Raw genomic sequence first — 18,860 nt, forward strand, 5'->3', positions numbered from 1 at the left:
GGACCCAGCTTCTAACACATGAACCTCCGGTGGCAAAGCACAACAAAACCATAACACAAGATTCCCCACCACCATGGGACTGAAGCTAGGGCCTAACACATGCTGCATACAGACTCTACCACTGAGCACCCTGCAGCCCCCAGCAGTGGATGACAAACATGGCAACTGTCTTCTCTCAGAACAGGCACTCAGCAGAACCAGGCAGAAGCCTTTCCTGACTTCCCCATGGAAGTTACCCAAATCCTGTCCACTGCATGCTGTAGATTACCCACAAGTCCCTAGGCATTGTCCACACTGAAGGAGAGGGTCCTTGGTCCTTATTTCTCAAAGGGATGCCATCAAAGGCTTTCAGATATGCCTTAATCACCACAAAAAGAAATAAAATTGACCTTCTTCCCGGATGATATAATGGTATACATGTTAGAATCAGGCAATCTACAAATTATTAAGATTTGTTTAATAATTTAGAAAAGTTATTAAGTATGCAATTATTAAAAAAAACAATTATAACTTGTATTTACCAACAACAAATACAAGATGAAATAAGAAAAATATAAAAATTATGAAGTATATAAAACCAAGTAAGTATACAATAAGAATTCTCTAGAGAAAATTATAGAACATTATTGAGAAACATTAAAGAAGAAATAAATGGAAAACTCTATCTTATTTGTGGATATGAAGACTCAAATTATAAGAGTGTCAATTTGCTTAAAATTATTTATAAATTCAATGCAATCTCAATAAAAAATCTTGACAGTCTTGTTAAGTATTTCCAAAGACAAGCCACTCTCTTGAAAAAGAGCAGGAGGAGACAATTTTCCTCATCAAGCATTAAAACTTACAATTAGCCTATAGTAATAAGGCATGTGATGTGGGCACAGGGACAGGGCAGTGGCCCAACAAAACAGACTAGAGAGCACAAAAATAGTCCCATGCACATATGGAAGCTTGAAAGAAAGCTTTGAGATCAGCGGGGAAGGGACATATTACAGTAGATGGTGCTGGCACAAGGGGGCATTTACTTAGAAAAAATAAAATTGTATACATCTTTGTATTAGTCAGGTTCTCCAGAGAAACAGAAATAATAGAAGACATAGAGAAAAAGAAAGAAAGGGAGAAGGAAGGAAGGAAGGGAAAGAGAGAGAGAGAAGGAAGGAAGGAAAGATGGAAGACTGATTTATTATAAATAATTGGCTGGAACAATTATGCAGGCTGAGAAGTTTAATATCTACGGTCTGCAAGTTAGGGACCCAGGAAGGCCAATATGTAGTGTATTCATCAGCTTTCTACCACTGTAACAAAATACATGAGAAAGTCAACGTAAAGGAGGAAAGATGTATTTTGGCTCACAGATTCAGAGGTGTCAGTGCATGGTCACTTAACTTTGTAGCTTTGGGCCTTTGGTAAGGCAGAACATGATGGCAGGGACCACATCGGGAAGCAGAGCTACTCACCTCATCATGTCCAGGAAAGAGAAGCAAAGAGAGAGAAAAAGGCAGGGATAAAATATACCCTTCAAAGGGCTCCTGCAGTGACCTACTTCCGCCAACTAGTCCCCACCTCCTCCCGGCACCACAGTTGGAGGACCCAACCTTTGGCATAAGCCTTTGGGGAGCATTTTAGATCCCAGAACCATAACAGGTACTTCCTGTCTCAATTCAAAGCCTGAGACACAGGAAAGCCAAGGGCATACTTTCAGTCTGCTGGCCTTTAGGCTCAAGACCCAACAAGAGCAAATGCTTCAGGTTGAGTCTGAGACCAGAGAATGGATGTCCTACCTCAACCGGTCATTCAGAGTTCCCTCAGACCTGGCCCTTTTGTTCTATTCAGGTGCTCAACTAGTTGAAAGAAACCCACTCACATTAAGGAGGGTGGTCTGCTTTATTCAGTCTACTGATTCAAATGTTACTCTCTTTCAGAAACACCTCAAAGACACATCCAGAATGGTTGACCAAATGTCTGGGCGCCAGCCACCTGGCCCAGTCAAGTAGACACATAAAGTTAACTATCATAACCTTGTACGCTCTCCCGCCTAATCAATTCTAGTTGAATTTAAGACCCAAATATGAAAAGCCAAACAATAAGGCTTCCAAAAATGATATAGGGCACGGAAAGATTTCTGAAATAAAATTCAAGAAACATTAAAAATAAAGAAAAAGAGTGCCACAGTTGACTCTTTATGTTCAAACTTTGTCCTTCACAAAAGAGGAAATTAAAATGTCCAAAACTGTAAAAAAAAAAAAAAAAAAAAAAAGTGCTCATCCCATTAGTAATTCAAATTAAATAAGTTAAAAATCACAATAAGATACCATTATATACTTACCAGGTAGCAAAAATTCTGAAGTATGACAACATCAAAGTTGAGAAAGGGCTCTCAACTTTGGGAGGCTGGGGCAGGAAGATCGCCAAGTTCAAGACTAGCCCTAAGCAATTTAGCAAGACCCTGTCTCAAAATAAAAAATAAAATGGGCGGGGAATGTAGCTCAGTGGTTAAGCACCCTGGGTTCAATTCCTAGTACCTATCTCTCCCCTCCAAAAAAAAGTTGAGAAAGAGGTAGAATAATATGAATATAAATTGATACAAGCATTTTCTTTTTTTTTTTTTAATGACAAAAGGATCTTAATAGACACTTCTCAAAAAATAAAAAAGGAAAGAATGGAAAGATATACAAATAACCAATAAGCATATAAAAGATGTTAAACATCACTAGTCATTGGGAAAATACAAACCAAAACCACAACAGGATGCCACTCACACTCACTAGAACAGCTGTAGTTTAAAAAAGAAAACAGATAATAAGAAGTTTTGACAAAGATATGGAGAAATTAGAAACCTCATACATTGCTGATGGGATTATAAAATGGTGCAGCCACTTTGGAAAACTGGCAATTTCTCAAGGAAGTTAAATACACAGATGATCCCAGAACTTCCACTCTAAGTCTACAAACAAAAATTTGTATAAGTGTTCATAGCAGCACTTTTCATAATAGCCAAAATGGAAACAATACAGGTGTTTATTAACTGAACAATGAATTATTTGTGTTATATCCATATAATGGAATATTATTCAGCAATAAAAAGTAATAAAGCATCAATACACAAGACAACATGGATAAACCTTAAAACCATTATACTAAGTGAAAAAAAAAAGGACCACATATTATATGATTCCATTTATATATGAAATATTCAGCATTGGCAAATCTGTAGACACAGAAAGTAGATAAGTGGTTGCCTAAGGCTGAGGAGCAAAGAATGGGGAATGACTGCTAATGAGTACAAGTTATCTTTTGGAGGTGATAAAATATTTCTTTGGGGATGATAAAAAATTGATCAGGGTGATGGTTGCACAGATCTGTGAATATACTTTAAAACATTGAATTTTGCACTTCAAATGTGAATTGCATAGTACTATGGTCTGAATGGTCCTCCAAAATTCATGTGTTGAAACTTATTTGACAATGCAATGCTATTAAGTGAGTCTTTTAGGAAATGAGTAAGTCGCAAGGGCCCCGCCCTCATGAATCGGATTAGTGCCCTTACGAAAGGGTGGAGGGCACTAGGTAGGCCCACTTCCACTTAGATCTTTCTGCCTCATAAGGACACAGCAGTCATCCCCTCCAGGGGACACAGTAACAAGGTGCCAGGAGACAGAGACCAGCTAGCCCGACAGTGAGCTAGCTGGGGCCTTGGTCTGATACGAGCATTTTCAAAAAAATTATTTGGCATTATGAAGAAACTCACATCCTGCAATCCAGAAATTCCATAGAAAAATCCCTTTTTCTTGTGTGCCTGAATGCATGGACAATAATGATGATGATGGCATTGTTTCAATATCCCAAGGCTGGAAACAACCAGGACTAAATTGAAGTTTATTTCAAAGCTGTTAATTGGCTTGTTTTTTTGTTTTATTGTTGTTTGGGGTTTGGATTGGGGAGGTTGTTTTTGTTTTCAGTACTGGGGATTGAACTGAACTCAAGGATGCTAAATCACTGAGCTCCACCCCCAGCCCTTTTAAATTTTGAGACGGGATCTCACTGAGTTGTCCAGGCTGGCCTCGAACTTGTGATCCTCCTGCCTCAGCCTCCCCAAGAGCTAGATGACAGGTGTACACCACCATGCTCAGCTTTTAATTGACTTTATTTTTATTCTAAGGGCAAGCAATACTTCATTCCTCTTAGCAGAATAAGTGTTCCTATGAGCAAGAGCCAAGAACACTCCTACCTAACATAAAAGGGTTAAAGAGGGCTGGGGATATAACTCAGTTGGTAGAGTGCTTACCTTGCATGTATAAGGCCGTGGGTTCAATCCCCAGCACTAAAAAAAAAAAAAAAAAAAAAAAAAGTTAAAGAAAGCAAATACAAAAAACTGGTATTTTAGACTTACTTTTCTTTTAAGGACAAGATAGGAAGACAGAACAATAGAAAAAGTAAGGCAAAGGGAGTTTCATTATGATGCCAGCCAATTAAACCTGCCTGTTTGGGAAATTTGTCTGTTACCTTTCTAAGCCTGATTACTTTTTTTTTTTTTTTTTTTTTTTTTTTTTGGTACAGGGGATTGAACTTAGGGCCTCTCAACCACTGAGCCACATCCCCAGCCCTATTTTGTATTTTATTCAGAGACAGGTTCTTTCTGAGTTGCTTAGTACCTCAGTTTTGCTGAGGTTGGCTTTGAACTTGTGATCCTCCTGCCTCTGCCTCCTGAGCCGCTAGGATGACAGGTGTGTGCCACTGTGCCCGGCTTAAACCTGCTTTCTTAAAAGGTCAGATAAATAGATGCTTTACCTTGATGTGGAACTACAGTGTCACTCCTTTGATTTTTAGACTGGTCTGTTGGGACATAGTGCAGGATCTTAAACCAAAACAATGACCTCCTATAATTTTTATTTAAGAACTTAAATATAGCCAGGCATGATGGCGCACGCCTGTAATCCTAGTGGCTCAGGAAGCTGAGGCAGGAGGATCACAAGTTCAAAGCCAGCCTCAGCAACTTAGCAAGACCTTACCTCAAAATAAAAAGGGCTGGGATGTGGCTCAGTAGTTAGTCACCCCTGGATTCAATCCCCAATGCCTCCCCTCAAAAAAAAGAAAGAAAAAGAAACTTAAGTAGACATCTATAGTTAAATGTATCTTTATTGTATTATTTCTATACAATAAAATTTTGGTGTTTACATGTGGTAATAAAAATAGGCCTATTAACAGTATAAATGAATCTACCCACAACATTAAGTAAAAGAAACAAAACATGAATATATATAGTCTGTTTATATAAGCTTCAACAAGTGTAAGTAAGCTATATTGTTTAGGAATGTATGCAGAAATGTCAAAACTAATTTTTTGAACATCAAGGAAATAATGGCAAACATTACGACTGGGCTGGGGAGAAGTTATCATGGGGTACAGATGTAGGGGGTGCTAGTCAGCTTTCCATTACTGTGACAAAATAACTGAGGTTAATCAAGTTATAAGTAGGAAAGTTTTATTTTGGCTAATGGTTTCCAAGGTTTCTGTCCATCATAGCTGGACCCCACTATCTTCCAGCCTATGAAAAGGCAGAATGTGAGGGTGGGGAACATATGATGGAGGAAGCTACTCACCTCCTGGCTTTCCAGAAAGGAAAAGGCTGTGGTCCCGATATCCCCTTCAAAGGCAAGATCCCACTGATCTGACTTCTGCCCACTAGGCCTCACCTCTTCAAGGTTCTACCTCCCATTAGCAGCACAGGCTGGTGACCAAGCCTTCAGGGATCCCTCTCCAGTTCACAGCAGGGGCTGGGTTTTCTGGGGGTGCTGATAGCATTTTGCATCTTGGCGTGTGAGGTAGCTACATTTCGCATTCTTTAAGAATATTTCACAGATTCCAGCAAATTGGGAGTCTGAGGCAAGAGGACCACAGGTTTGAGGCCAGCCTGGGAAACTTAGCAAGACCCTGTCTAAAAATAAAATAAACATGACTGGGGGAATAGTTGAGGGGTAGAGTGTCCTGGGTTCAACTCCCAGTATCAAAAGAAGAAAAAGAAAAAAGAAAAAAGAAAAAAGAAAAAAAAAAAGAATGTTTCAGAAAAAGAGAAGGAAGAGAAGGAATGTTGGGACTAGGGATCTAGCTCAGTTGGTAGAGTGCTCGCCTGGCACGCACAAGGCCCTGGGTTCAATCCCCAGCACCGGGGGAAAAAAAAAGAGAGAGAGAAGGAATGTTACCTTAGTTCAATTTCTATTGCTTAACCTGCCTGAGACTAGGTAATTTCAAAAGAAAAGAAGTTTATTTAATCCTTGTTTCTGGAGGTCAGAAGTCCAAGATCAGGCCAAGTGCATCTGCCAGAGGTCTCGTGCTATGCTATACCATGGTAGTAAAGCAGAAGGACAGGCAGGTGTGTGTGTAGAGGGGAGCAAACCCAAGGGCAACCTCCCTTTCTAAGGAACCCCCCTCTCAAGGTAATTAATCTAGACCATCAAGAACTACATCAAGGGGGCTGGGGATATAGCTCAGTTGGTAGAGTGCTTGCCTGGCACGCACAAGGCCCTGGGTTCAAGCCCCAGCACACCTCCCCCCAAAAAAAGTATGAAGAACTACATCAATCCCTCCTAATGACCAGTCACCCATTAAGGTCCGTCCTCCTCTCCACACCCTAACACTGGGTCTCCCATTCAGCATGCCTTTAGGAGAGGATGCACCACATTCACACCAGAGCAAAATGCCCCAGAGCTTTTCCAAATTACAACACCCACACCCTTTTCACTCTCTCCTTCCTCAAAATTCCAATTCTGTTGAAGAATCAACGATAATGTTGTTTCGGATGGTACGATATGGGGAAATACCAGAGAGGCAGGCAACGAGGAAGGAGGGGGTGCTGTAGCGCTTCCTTCTACACCATGGATTTGTATTGGGGGACGGGGTGTCAAAAAAATATAAAAACACCTCAGAGGGCGTGGTGGTGGCGCACCCTTCCAATCCCAGGGCTCAGGAGGCTGAGGCAGGAGGATCTCAAGTTCAGAGCTAGCCTCAGCAATGTAGTGAGGCCCTAAGCAACTTAGCAAGGTCCTCTTGCTAAATAAAAAATAAAAAGGGCTGGGGATGTGGCTCAGTGGTTAAGCACCACTGGATTCAATAATAATAAATTAATTAATTAAAAATTTTAAAAAATAATAAAAACATTGGACTGAAATTTACTTGCTGTGTTTGTCTGCTTCGGAGCCAATCAGTGTCTTTCCTGGGCTCTGAAGTTCTATAATATCTCTAATATGTTCTTCTCAAGAGCCTGTTAAAGTGTTAGCAATGACACACTAGAAGCAATCAATAAAAAATTACTAGTACCATCAAGCATAACAGCACAGACCTGTAATCCCAGCTGCTCAAGAGGCTGAGGCAAGAGGATGGTGAAATTTGAGGCCAGCCTTGGCAACTTAGTGAGACCCAGTCTCAAAAATTTGGCTCAGTGGTGAAATATCCCTAGGTTCAATCCCAAGTACCCACCCCCACCACACACAAAGCTACTAGTGTTAATGAAATATTAGAGGTATTTTTTTTTTGTGAGATCACATCATTCTTTTTGAGTTAAAATTTTAATGTTATTGAGATAGAATTCACATACATCCTTACGTGCATGGATGATCACGCTGCCGGTGTGACTCAGCACCATGTATAGCCAGAGGAGTGAGAAGTTATGGTCCATTAGTGTACGAAGTGTCAAAATGCATTCTACTGTCAGGTAGAACCAATTAGAACAAATTTAAAAATTGCTATAAAATAAATAAGTAAATAAAAATCCGAAGTTAAAAAAAAAAAGAAATCACATATCATAAAATTAACCCAAAACATACAATTAAACGAGTTTTTATTTTATTTATTTATTTATTTATTTAATTTTTTGAATCCAGGGATGAAACCGGGCGTGCTTTGCCACTAAGCCTCATCCCCAGCCCTTTGTTGTTGTTGTTTTAACGCTGAGACAGGGTCTTGCTAAGTTGCCAACACTGACCTCGAATTGCCTGTGTTCCTGCCTCTGCCTTCTGAGCAGCTGGGACCCCAGGTACGCACCACCGTGCCCGGCCCACCCAAAGCTATTCAGCACATTCACAGAGTTGCACAATTAACGTCACAACCGACAGTCAGACATTCTTATCTCCCCAATTGGCAGTCACTCTCTGCTCCCAACCCTAAACCCCAGCAACCCCAAATCCACTTTCTGTCCCTCAGAATTAAAATTTGTGCTTTTGGTTTAATTGGCTTAAATTAAAGCAAACTATTTTTCAATGTGAATTGCTTGATGTTGCCCAGAATCTCATCTCCTGGAAAATAATTTACTAATTTAGCCTATGATTGTTTTTTTCATTTGGGCACTGTTTGAGTGGCGCTGTCTTGAGGAACTTGACACATAGGAAGCAGCCCCTGCATCCTGTGCAATGACTTTATCCTGAAAAGGCCTCTTGTCCCCACCATTACCCACCGCCTCCCCCCAAACACACATAAAACGTCTAATGGGGTATGATGACGGAAAGTGCCTGTTCAACAGCACATAGGTCTTGGCCACCTACACAAACAGGGGAGTGTGCCCATTCTTTCCACAGTTTGACCTGAATAGAAGTGGAATGTGGAAGTCATAAGATCAGTAGGCATAAGATGTCTGGAGCTAGATGTCTGTGAAGTGTAGAATGTGAAGCTTGGGAGATAGGAACAAAGGACCATCTCACTAAATTGCTGAGGCTGGCCTCAAACTTTCAATCCTCCTGCCTCAGCCTCCCTTTCTGGGATTACAGGTGACACCTGGTGAGCCATCTCCTCTCCTTAGATAAGTGTGGGGTACAAATCACCACTATGGACTCTGGGGAGGTGAGTGGAAGATGCTTGAGGTAAGTGCTCAGGCAGATTCAAGGACTCTTGGCTTTGGTTTTTCCCTTTTGTGTCTTCTGTGTTGGGGAGACTTTCTTTTTTAAGGATAGGGAGAAGGAGCATACCAAGAAAGCTTCTGGGTGTGCACCTTTGTGATCTGCTTCTTGGCATTTGGGAGATTTTTCTCTTGAGGTACCGTTGAGACATAATATTATGCCCCAACCTTCCTTATATAGCTGAACAGAATAAACAGAACAAATTTGAATTAAAAAGAGAACAGGAGCTGCAGGCAGTGGTGGAGGCCTGTAATCCCAGCAGCTCAGGAGGCTGAGGCAGGAGGATCGAGAGTTCAAAGCCAGCCTCAGCAATGGCGAGGCGCTAAGCAACTCAGTGAGAATCTGTCTCTAAAGAAAATACAAAATAGGGCTGGGGATGTGGCTCCATGGCCGAGTGCCCCTGAGTTCAATCCCCAGTACCAAAGAAAAAAAAAGGAAGAAAGAAAAAAGGCAAGGTATTCTGTTAGTTTCTTTTTCCTATATAGTGACTTTTTGGGGACATGATAGAGTTCCCCAAACCCATTATGTTCCTTCATCCTATGTGGAATTGAAAACTTGGGTCTTAGAGGATTAACAAGCTACACTCTGTAGAGAAAAAGAAATAGGCTCTTCCCTTGTGAGAAGGCTAAGTCGGAAAACCTGTGGGATTCAAGTGGTGAGTCGGCTACAAAAGTGCCCCACAGCTCAGAGAAATGACACAGCAGAAAGGAGGCGCCTGCCGGCCCAGCTGTCAGCTGGAAATCCAGAGGCTGCCCAGCCCTCTGGCTTCCTGGAATGCTCCCACTCCGTCCCACGTGATAGCTGAGGACAAACCCTGCCACTTTCCCCGGCAACTGCAGTAATGCCTCATCTCCAGCAGGAGACCCAGGGTGGCAGGCGGAGACACCCACACACGCCCAGCCGCAGGCATGGCAAGGACCCTGTGGCCACGGGCCGCAGGCTCCCTCAGCAGCAGCGTCAGATCTACACTCTCAATGCTCCGAGCACAGGTCACAAGGGCCTGCGGTCCCACAGCCAGAGGCTGACATGCTCGGATCACACAGGCCAGCAATCACTGGGCTCCGTGTCTGTGTCCTGAGAGAGGCGGGACAGAGGTGACTCAGGGGAAAGCTGGTTTTCCCCCAACACTGGCATTTTGTTAATCTCATATCAAATGCTGTCACTCACCCAGAAACGTCCTGAATGTGCCTTACTTCCGCTTCTGGAGCAGTGGAATGTGGCAGCAGCTGTCTGAGTGATAAGGAGGCCCTGCCCAAGAGGAGGGAGGAAAAGTACCAGACCCGTCGGAACCAGTCGGAGGAATGCAGGCAGTGAGCAACCCGAGCAGCTGGGCTGAGAGGCCTCCAGGTCCCCAAGCTGGCCTCCGCCTGCAGAAGGGTCATTAGCAGGAGCCCAGAGGAACACCTTAAGTCTCCAGGACGCCTCGCCCTCCCCTTCTGGGATCCAAGTCAGGGCCTCCTGCATGCCAGGTTCTTCAAAGCTCCTGAAAAGAAGACTCTCCAGGGCTGTGGGCATAGCTCAGTGGGAGAGCCCTGGCCTAGCATGTGTAAGGACCTGGGTTCAATCCCGACCACCCCCATCAACAACAATAAAAAGATTGAATCCCTTATGTAGGTGAACTTGAACTTGTGTGTACTACATACATAATACGTACATATGTATTATATGCACATATATTACATGTATGATGTATAAAGCCTGAAAATAGGGCTCATACAAATACTAATAGATAGTGATTATAATTCACAACATTAATCACACTCATAACAATAGTATCAAGCTTTTCCTTTGTTCTGGGCCTTTGACAAAAGGACTTTGACGTACTTGGCCTCATTTGGTCCTCCAATGCCTCTATCGGCATGTTTTCCGCATACCCATTCTACAGATGAAGACACAGGGACTCAAACTAAGCACCCAAGATCACCCAGCTAATAAGAGACAGATCCAGGAATTAATGTCTGTGTGATTTCAACCTGTGCAATGCAGCTGGAAGGGATGACCTCAGGGGTGTTTTGAAAGTGAGTACTTTATCTTTCCACCTAGCCAGTTTAGGATTGCCTCAAGGCAAACAGGGAGAGGGGAAAGTTGAGAGGACAGGGGCAGGGACAGGTAGGGGATAGCCGAGGGCTGTTACCAGATCCACTGTGTCATCAGGTTCTACTGTGATTCACACTGGCCGGCCTGGGTGAAGACAGCAGGGACTGTGAGCACATGGAACCTGAATTCTGGGCTCTTCCTCCTCCCATGGAGTCCTTCTTTGGGAGAATGACTTTGCCCATCTTTCCAAGATTCCAGCCCAAGCTTAAGTTCTGAAATAATCAATGTTAATTGTGGGAACAGATGCACCCAACACACACACACACACACACACACACGCACACACAGGGTCCACAGGTACCCTCCATCCACCAAGAAGCAGCCCCATTCAGATATTTCTACAGGGAACCTTAGTGAGCAGCAGAACCATGGTGAGGGCCTGTTGGTGGGACCCGTTGCCAGAGTTTGTGATCCCACAGTGCAAGTGGAGCGGGGGGGGGTTGTGCGCGAGAGAATTTGACCCACAAGTTCCCAGGTGTTGCTGGCACCGGTGGCAGGGAGAACACCCTTTGAGCACCCCGTTTTAAGGGATGGAAGCTTTGTCTCTTTTTTTGTTCATTTGTTTCATTTTGTTTTGATTTCTGGGCTCTGATTATTGCCTATTTAAATGCAAATGCAGCTGTTCCCAAGGATTTTGATCCTGTTTTGGTTTCCTATGGCTACTGTGACAAATTCCATGAACTTAGTGACTTTAAATAACTTAGAGTTCTGGGGTTCAGAAGTTGAAAAATGAGTCAGCAGGGTTGTGTTCTTTTAATGGAGGTTCTAGTGGGAGAATCCATTTCCCTGCCATTCCCAGCTTCTAGAAGCTACCTGCATTCTAAGCCAGCAGTAGGGTGGACCTTCCAGTCGCCCCACCACACCCTGCTTCCAACATCTTTTTGTCTCTGAACCTCCAGCCTCCTTTTAGAAGTACCCTTGTGACGTCACTGACCCCACTGACATAATCAGGGATGACCTTTCCATTGAAGATTCTTAATCACATCAAGCAAAGTCCCCCTGGTCATGTGAGGTAACACAGGCACAGATTAGGATGTCACCATCTTTAGGGGCCACTATTCTGCCTGTCACCCACTCATTCAACCCCCTGCTTAGACTCCAGCAGCTGCCTCTTCAACCCATATCAACCCCCCACACACACCTGCCCAATAAGAAAACCCAAAACAGCATCAGGATCTGCACAATGCTACATCAGAAGGGAAGTGCAAGCTTCTCTTTTCCTTTGAGTTCCTGGATAACAAAGCAGTGTTGCAGGAGGGGCCAGGGTAACAGGTCAAAGAGGGGCAGCCTGGAGAAGAGGAGAGGGATTAATGAAGTGCTTTTTTTTTTTTTTTTCCTGGTACCAGGAATTAGATCCAGGGGTGCTTAACCTCTGAGTCACATCCCCAGCCCTTTTTATTTTTTATTTTGAAATGGGGTCTCACTAAGTTGTTTAGGGTCTCACTAAGTGGCTAAGCCTGGCTTTGAACTCGAGATCCTCCTGCCTCAGCCTTCCAAGCTGCAGGGATTACAGGTGTGGACCACTGTGCCCGGCTATGCAGTGTCTCTCGACCACGCCCCAGACACCTCCTAAGTCTCCCTACTGCTCTCTGGGCATTCCGAGTCCTAGCCTTGGCTGCCTGCACTAGACCTGATGAAGGTCAGCGCTCACCCCAGCTCAGCCACCAGCAGTCCTCCCAACCTGCCAGAAAAAATGCAGGAAAAATAAAAGGATCTTCCCCCAAACACTAGATTTTTGCCTTTTGATATTTCTGGTTGTTACTCTCAAAACTTTTCTGGGCTGAAGTCCAACATCCGGGATGTGCATTTTCCATTGATAGGTGTCTGGGTCTGTGACGAAGCACCACAGATGGGATGGCTTCGACAACAAGATCGCCTATTCTCACTCCGGAGGCTGCCTCCAAGATCATGGTGTGGCAGCCTCTCAGCTTGTAGACGGCTGTCTGCTCACTGTCTCCCTGAACCTGCACATGCCCATCCGGATCTCTTCTTTTGTGTGTGTGTGTGGAGGGACGGTGGTATAACACCTCGCTTTTGCTGAGGCTGAACTCAGGATCCTCCTGCCTCGGCCTCCTGAGTCACCAGATCTCTTCTAAGGACACCAGTCATTCTGGATTAGGGCCCACCCTAATGAACTCATTCTAACTTGACCGTCTCTTTAGAGTCCATCTCTAAGTATGGTTACCTTCCAAGGTAAGAGTTAGGTTAGGACTTCAACATGTGATTTAGGCAGGACAAAATCCAGCCCATGGCAGTGTGGTAGGACCCCGGGAGATTAAAAAGGGTCACCTCCATTCTTTCCAGGTGTAGCAGGTAGTCTAGGCACAATAGGGGTGAATGTGAGGAGAGGAGAGCCCAGCTATTGAAAGTGTGCCCCACGCCCCAGAACTGCCTTTTCATATGGCCCTTAGGCTGGAAGGAAGGCAGAGAAAGTCAAAGAAACCACCGTAGGCTCTCTCCTGGTCAGGGCAAGCAAACAGCATCTAAGGCTCACTATCCCCGGAGCCAACTTCCTGCCGGTTTTTTGTTTGATATGTAATTCACAGCTGGTCCCAGAAGTTGCACCCAGTCAGTACACACTCTGGACACAGAGGAAATAAAAGAGAGGACGGTGTGTTTGTATTTGATGCTCTTTAAAAGGGCTGAGTGATGGAAATGATATCACTCTCCGGGCATGGCTCTGATAGGGAAGTAAACGGCCCACGACTTGAAACAAACCACACAGCCTTATCTCATTCTTGATTCATGGGTTTCGGCCTCTCCAGATCCCTGCAGAGGCTGGACACTGAGCTGTGGCTGTTAGAAGAACTGCTTCCTTTCTTCTCTGCCCTGCCCTGGGCATGTTGCATTTTTGACATAGTGGGACCTGGATTAAATAAATAACTAAATATATATAACTGATTAATGAACTTATATATAAATGAATAAAGGAACATTATTCATTAGTATATATCGTGTGTATACGTGAAGTCAAATAACCCAGTCACAAGGAAAGACGAATGTTTTATGATTCCGATTATATAAGAAACCTAAGACTAGTTAAATTCATAGGGATTCTCGGGAGGTTGAACAGGAGGATCGAGAGTTCAAAGCCAGCCTCAGCAACTTGATGAGACCCTAGCAACTCTGCAAGACCCTGTCTATAAATAAAATATTTAAAAGGGGGTGGGGATGTGGCTCAGTGGTTAAGTGCCCCTGAGTTCAATCCCCAGTACCAAAAAAAAATTCATAGGGACTGAAAGAAGAATGGTAGTTGCCAGAGGCTCCAGGGACAAAAGAAGGAGGAGTTGTTTTTCTTTTTCACTTTTTTCCGTATTAGGGATCCGACCTAGAGCCTTGCTCATGCTAAGCCTGTGCTATACCAGACCCCGCCCTGGGAGTTGGTTTTTAATGGATACAAAGTTTCAGTTTTGCAGTGACAAAGTTTCTGGAGATGGATGGCGATCCTACAATAATCCAAACATAGGTAATACTGCAGAAGTGGACACTAACAAATGGTTAATGTGTGGTAAATTTTATATTATGTATATTTTCATAATTTTTTTTTTTTAAAGAAGACTCTGGAAGACAATCATGAATTAGAAGAATTCGTTGGAGTCAGGTCAGGTTAGGTTTGAACCTACTGCTCACTAGTTTTAGAACATTGTTCTATTTATCTTTATGTAAAAAAAAAAAAAAAAAAAAGACAAAAAAAACCACACCCCCAAACTTAGTGCCTGAAAACAACAGCAATCAGCACACGGAATCCCAGCCACGCAGGAGACTGAGACAGGGGGATCTCAAGTTTGAGGCCAGCCTCTTGGCAACTTAGAGACGTGCTATTGGTATTGTACTCAAACTCAAACATTTTTACTAACATTGTAAGACAAAAGGACAGGAAGGAGACCTCAACAGATTCAGAGAAGCCTTTATTCCTTCGCGGACTCCAGCACCTTTGGGACCCATTTTCCAGATGGGAAAATGGTCCCCAGTTACAGAGAGGATTTGGTTTTATAGGGTGCAATGATGGAATCATTGGAAGCCACCTTACATGCAGTTTTGACCGTCAGGGGCTAGTTGAACAGGTTAAAACTTTAATTTAGGAGGGTAGTTGCAAAAAGGTTGAAACTCATTGTTGTCTAGGGAGATAAGAGTCCAGACCCAGTGGGGTGAGTATTCAAATCTTGCCCATTGGTATTTGCTGTGCTTCCCATTAGGACTAGTTAGTCATGGGGGAGGGTCATGGTTTAGGGCCCCCAGGGCCCATTGTTCCTTGGCTAGTTTCCCCTTCCTCCTCCAGAGCCACACTTCTCTCCGTTTTTCTTCAGGGGGGGCTATCTTGCAGGGATATTGTTTTCCATAATCCTTCACACATACTTCCTAATCTTATCCTTCTTCTATTATCAGTAGAAAAGTGACAGACTTCAAAATATCTTCAGAGTAAGAAGTGTGGCTCAGTGGTAGAGCTTTTGCTTAGTAGCAGACATGGGGCCCTGAATTTAGAAAATTTTAATCTGTATATTTCTTCTACATCAAGGTAGTCAAAGAAGGCTATGCCATCTCCATGGCAACTAAATGTATCAGTTATCTTGCCTAGTGCCAACTAGGTGGTACTTGATGAAACAAATAAAATTATAGGCCAAGTCTCTCCTGTTTAGTTCGTTTGCTAGTGGTGTTTCTAATATACATATATATGTAAATTCTCATTTCAGGTATCTTTGATTTAATAGTTTCAGTCATAAAAGTAGTTCTGAAACATTGAACACACACGTATATGTATATACACACACACTTCTATACACATATGTATCAAAGAAGCTTTGGTTGTTTTGCTTATTTTTATCTCAAGTAAACATCTGGAGAATAACTAAAAATAAAATTATATGAGATGCTACTATAATTTGGATTTTAAATGCCCCACACAGGTCCATGTGTTGAAGGCTTGGATACCAACCCTGAGGTAGTACTGGAATCTTTAGGAAGCCTAGTGAAAAGAATTTAGGTCACTGGAGAAGTGTCCTTGAAGGGGATGTTAGGACTCTGGCCACTTCCTGTCTCTCTTTGCTTCTTAGCCTCCATGAGGTGAAGAGGCTCTCTCTGCTATGTGTTTTCTGCCACAGTCCTGAAACAACAGGGCCAAGCAACCATGAACCAAAACCTCTGAAACCATGAGGCAAAATAAATCTTTTCTTTTTAAAGTTGCTTACTTTGGGTATATTGTCACAACAATGGAAAGCTGCCTAATACAGATGAATGTTCAATGTTTCAGAACAACTTTTATGACTGAAACTATTAAATCAAAGATACCTGAAATGAGAATTTACATATATATATATATATATATATATATATTGGAAACACCACTAGCAAATGAACTAAACAGGAGAGACTTGGCCTGTAATTCTGTTTCGTCAAGTACCACCTAGTTGGCACTATGCAAGATAACTGATACATTTAGTTGCCATGGAGATGGCATAGCCTTCTTTGACTACCTTGATGTAGAAGAAATATACAGATTAAAATTTTCTTGTGACTTCTGCACAGAATCATAGGGACAGACTTGACTGTTAAAACAAAAAAAGAGAATTATTTCCCTTGTAGACTTCTTTATGTTGTATACCATTTACTGACCCCATTTATTATGGGTCAGATACTATGCTGATCATTTCCCATACATTATTTCATTTCATTCTCCCAACAGCTCTAGAAGGAAGTTATTCATTCTTATCTGCATTTTACAGAGTAAAAACCATACGCTTAAAAAGTTTAAGCAACCTTCCCCAGGTAACATACTTTTAAATCAAGGTCTGCATCCAAAGCGTACATTCTTTTTGTTTTCTTTTGTGGTACTGGGGATTGAATCCAGGGGTGCTCTACCATAGAGTTACATTCCCAGTTCTTTTTATTAATATTATTATTTTTTTTTATTTTGAGACAGGAGCTCACTAAAGTTTCTTAGGGCCTCACTCAACTGAAGAGGCTGGCCTCGAATTTGTGAGCCTCCTGCCTCAGCCTCCCAAGTGACTGGGATTACAAGCATGCAGCACCACATCCAGTCAAAATTCAATTGCTCTGGGTTCGATCCCCAGCACCCAAAAAAAAAAAAAAAAAAAAAAAAAAAAATTCAATTGCTTAAATATCATGCAGTTTGATAGAGTCTTAGTAAGGTGATGAATAAACTTAGGGCTAATATCCTACCTGTTACCATGGTAACATGGGAATTCTGGTTGATAGCTGCAGCAGAGCTTGAAGAGGGTCTGCAATGATAAATCCTCAAGGGCACACCTGAACTTGAACAGAGCAAGCTGGTCCTACTCACCTAGTGCCCTCCAACCTGCTCTGACTGGAAACCCAACCATTAGTGTTGACTATGGAAGCAAAAGACAACATACTTGCAAGGTTTTGGTTTTGGTTTTCGGGCTGTCTTCTTTGTCTTTTCTGAGCTAAAGGATGACAGAGCATGAGAAAAGTTGGAAACCACTGACTGGAATTCATTCTGCAAGGTATCAGAAATTTGTGGCAATTTCTAAATTTTCTAAGTACAGTAAAGCAGAGACTGGAACCAGGAAGAGGAGGAGGAGAAGGAGGAGGAGGGAAGGAAGGAAGGAAGGAAGGAAGGAAGGAAGGAAGGAAGGAAGGAAGGAAGGAAGGAAGGAAAGATCTTTATATTCACTTTTTTTTTTCTTTTTTTCTTTTTCTGCACTGCTGGGGATCGAACCCAGGGCTTTGTACATGACAAGCAAGCTCTCTATCACTGAGCTACCCCTACCCCCAGCATCATGGACAATTGAATTTTCTCCCCAGATCAGTAGAGGCTACAAGGCTGGTTTTAGTGGAACAGGCAGCTCACCGCTCAAGACCAATATTTGGTCAGGTGCGGTGGTGCTCATCTGTAATTCCGGGGATTTGAGAGGCTGAGATAGGAGGATCACAAGTTCAAGGCCAGAGTCAGCAACTTAGTGAGACCCTGTCTCAAAACAAAAAATTGAAAAAGGGCTGGGGATGTTGCTCAGTGGTAAAGCACCCCTAGGTTCGATCCCCAGTACCAAACAACAACAAAAAAGCCAATCCCGGGGAGATGAGGGTTGGTGGGAGGGAGACCTAGGGATGTTGTTCAGTGTTAGAGCACTTGCCTAGCACAAGTGAGGGCTTGGGTGCGTCCCAGCCAGAGGGGGGGGGGCGCGGGAGGAGGGGGAGAAAGAGAGAGAAAGAGAGAGAGAAAGAGAGAGAGAGAGAGAGAGAGAGAGAGAGAGAGAGAGAGAGAGGGAGGGAGAGATGGTAGGAAGGCACTGGGTTTATCCAAAGGCCGAGCTCTTGAGAATAAGAAGGCATGATGAACCTCAAAGCTCATCTTAGTGGGCTCAGGTTGTGAAGGTTTTTGTTTGTCTTTGTTGTTGTTTAACAGTACTGGGGATTGAACCCCAGGGCCTTACACATGCTGGGTAAGCTACTCTATCACTGAATTACATTCTCAGCCCTTTTTAGTTTTTATTTTGAGACAGCATCTCTCTAAGTTGCCAAAGCTGGCCTCAAACTTGTTATCCTCCTGCCTTAGCCTCCGAGGTAGCTGGGATCACTCCATGCACCACCATGCCCAGTGCAAAGGGCTTAAACAGGGAGGGGAAGGAGAAGCAGGGCAGGAGGGCTGGGAGCTGGGGCAGGGGCTTCATCATGCAGGGTGTGTGTCTCCTTTTCATGGCCAGAATATCCAGATGGACCTCCACCTCCTGCGGCTAGTTCCTATAGTTCTTTAGACAGATTACTTTTCTGCAAATTAAACCTTACAGCAGTTAACATGCTTTGTGTTAGTTGATGCATAGAACTAAAGACTAAGGAGGGGTGTGACAAAGGTCTCCACAGTCTCTGGATTCTGTAAATTTAAAGAAAGATTATTTAGCA

The 18,860-nt window shown here is 43.2% G+C and overlaps 1 protein-coding gene and 1 long non-coding RNA gene across 33 annotated transcripts in view; one reads left to right on the forward strand and one right to left on the reverse strand.

Moving 5' to 3' along the window:
- Positions 1-12,047, reverse strand: part of LOC306642542 — a 51,674-nt gene extending 39,627 nt beyond the window's left edge. For all 6 annotated transcript variants that reach the window (XR_013758575.1, XR_013758576.1, XR_013758577.1 and 3 more), the window contains exon 1: positions 10,053-12,047. This is a non-coding gene — a long non-coding RNA (uncharacterized lncRNA). The remainder of the gene's footprint in view (positions 1-10,052) is intronic.
- Positions 1-18,860, forward strand: part of DLGAP1 (DLG associated protein 1) — a gene marked incomplete at its 5' end in the record, with an annotated part of 892,564 nt that overhangs the window by 775,127 nt on the left and 98,577 nt on the right. The gene's annotated exons all lie outside the window — the stretch shown is intronic.

This window comes from Sciurus vulgaris, assembly GCF_902686455.1.
Source record: "Sciurus vulgaris genome assembly, chromosome: 13".
In the NCBI taxonomy this organism is placed as follows: domain Eukaryota; kingdom Metazoa; phylum Chordata; class Mammalia; order Rodentia; family Sciuridae; genus Sciurus; species Sciurus vulgaris.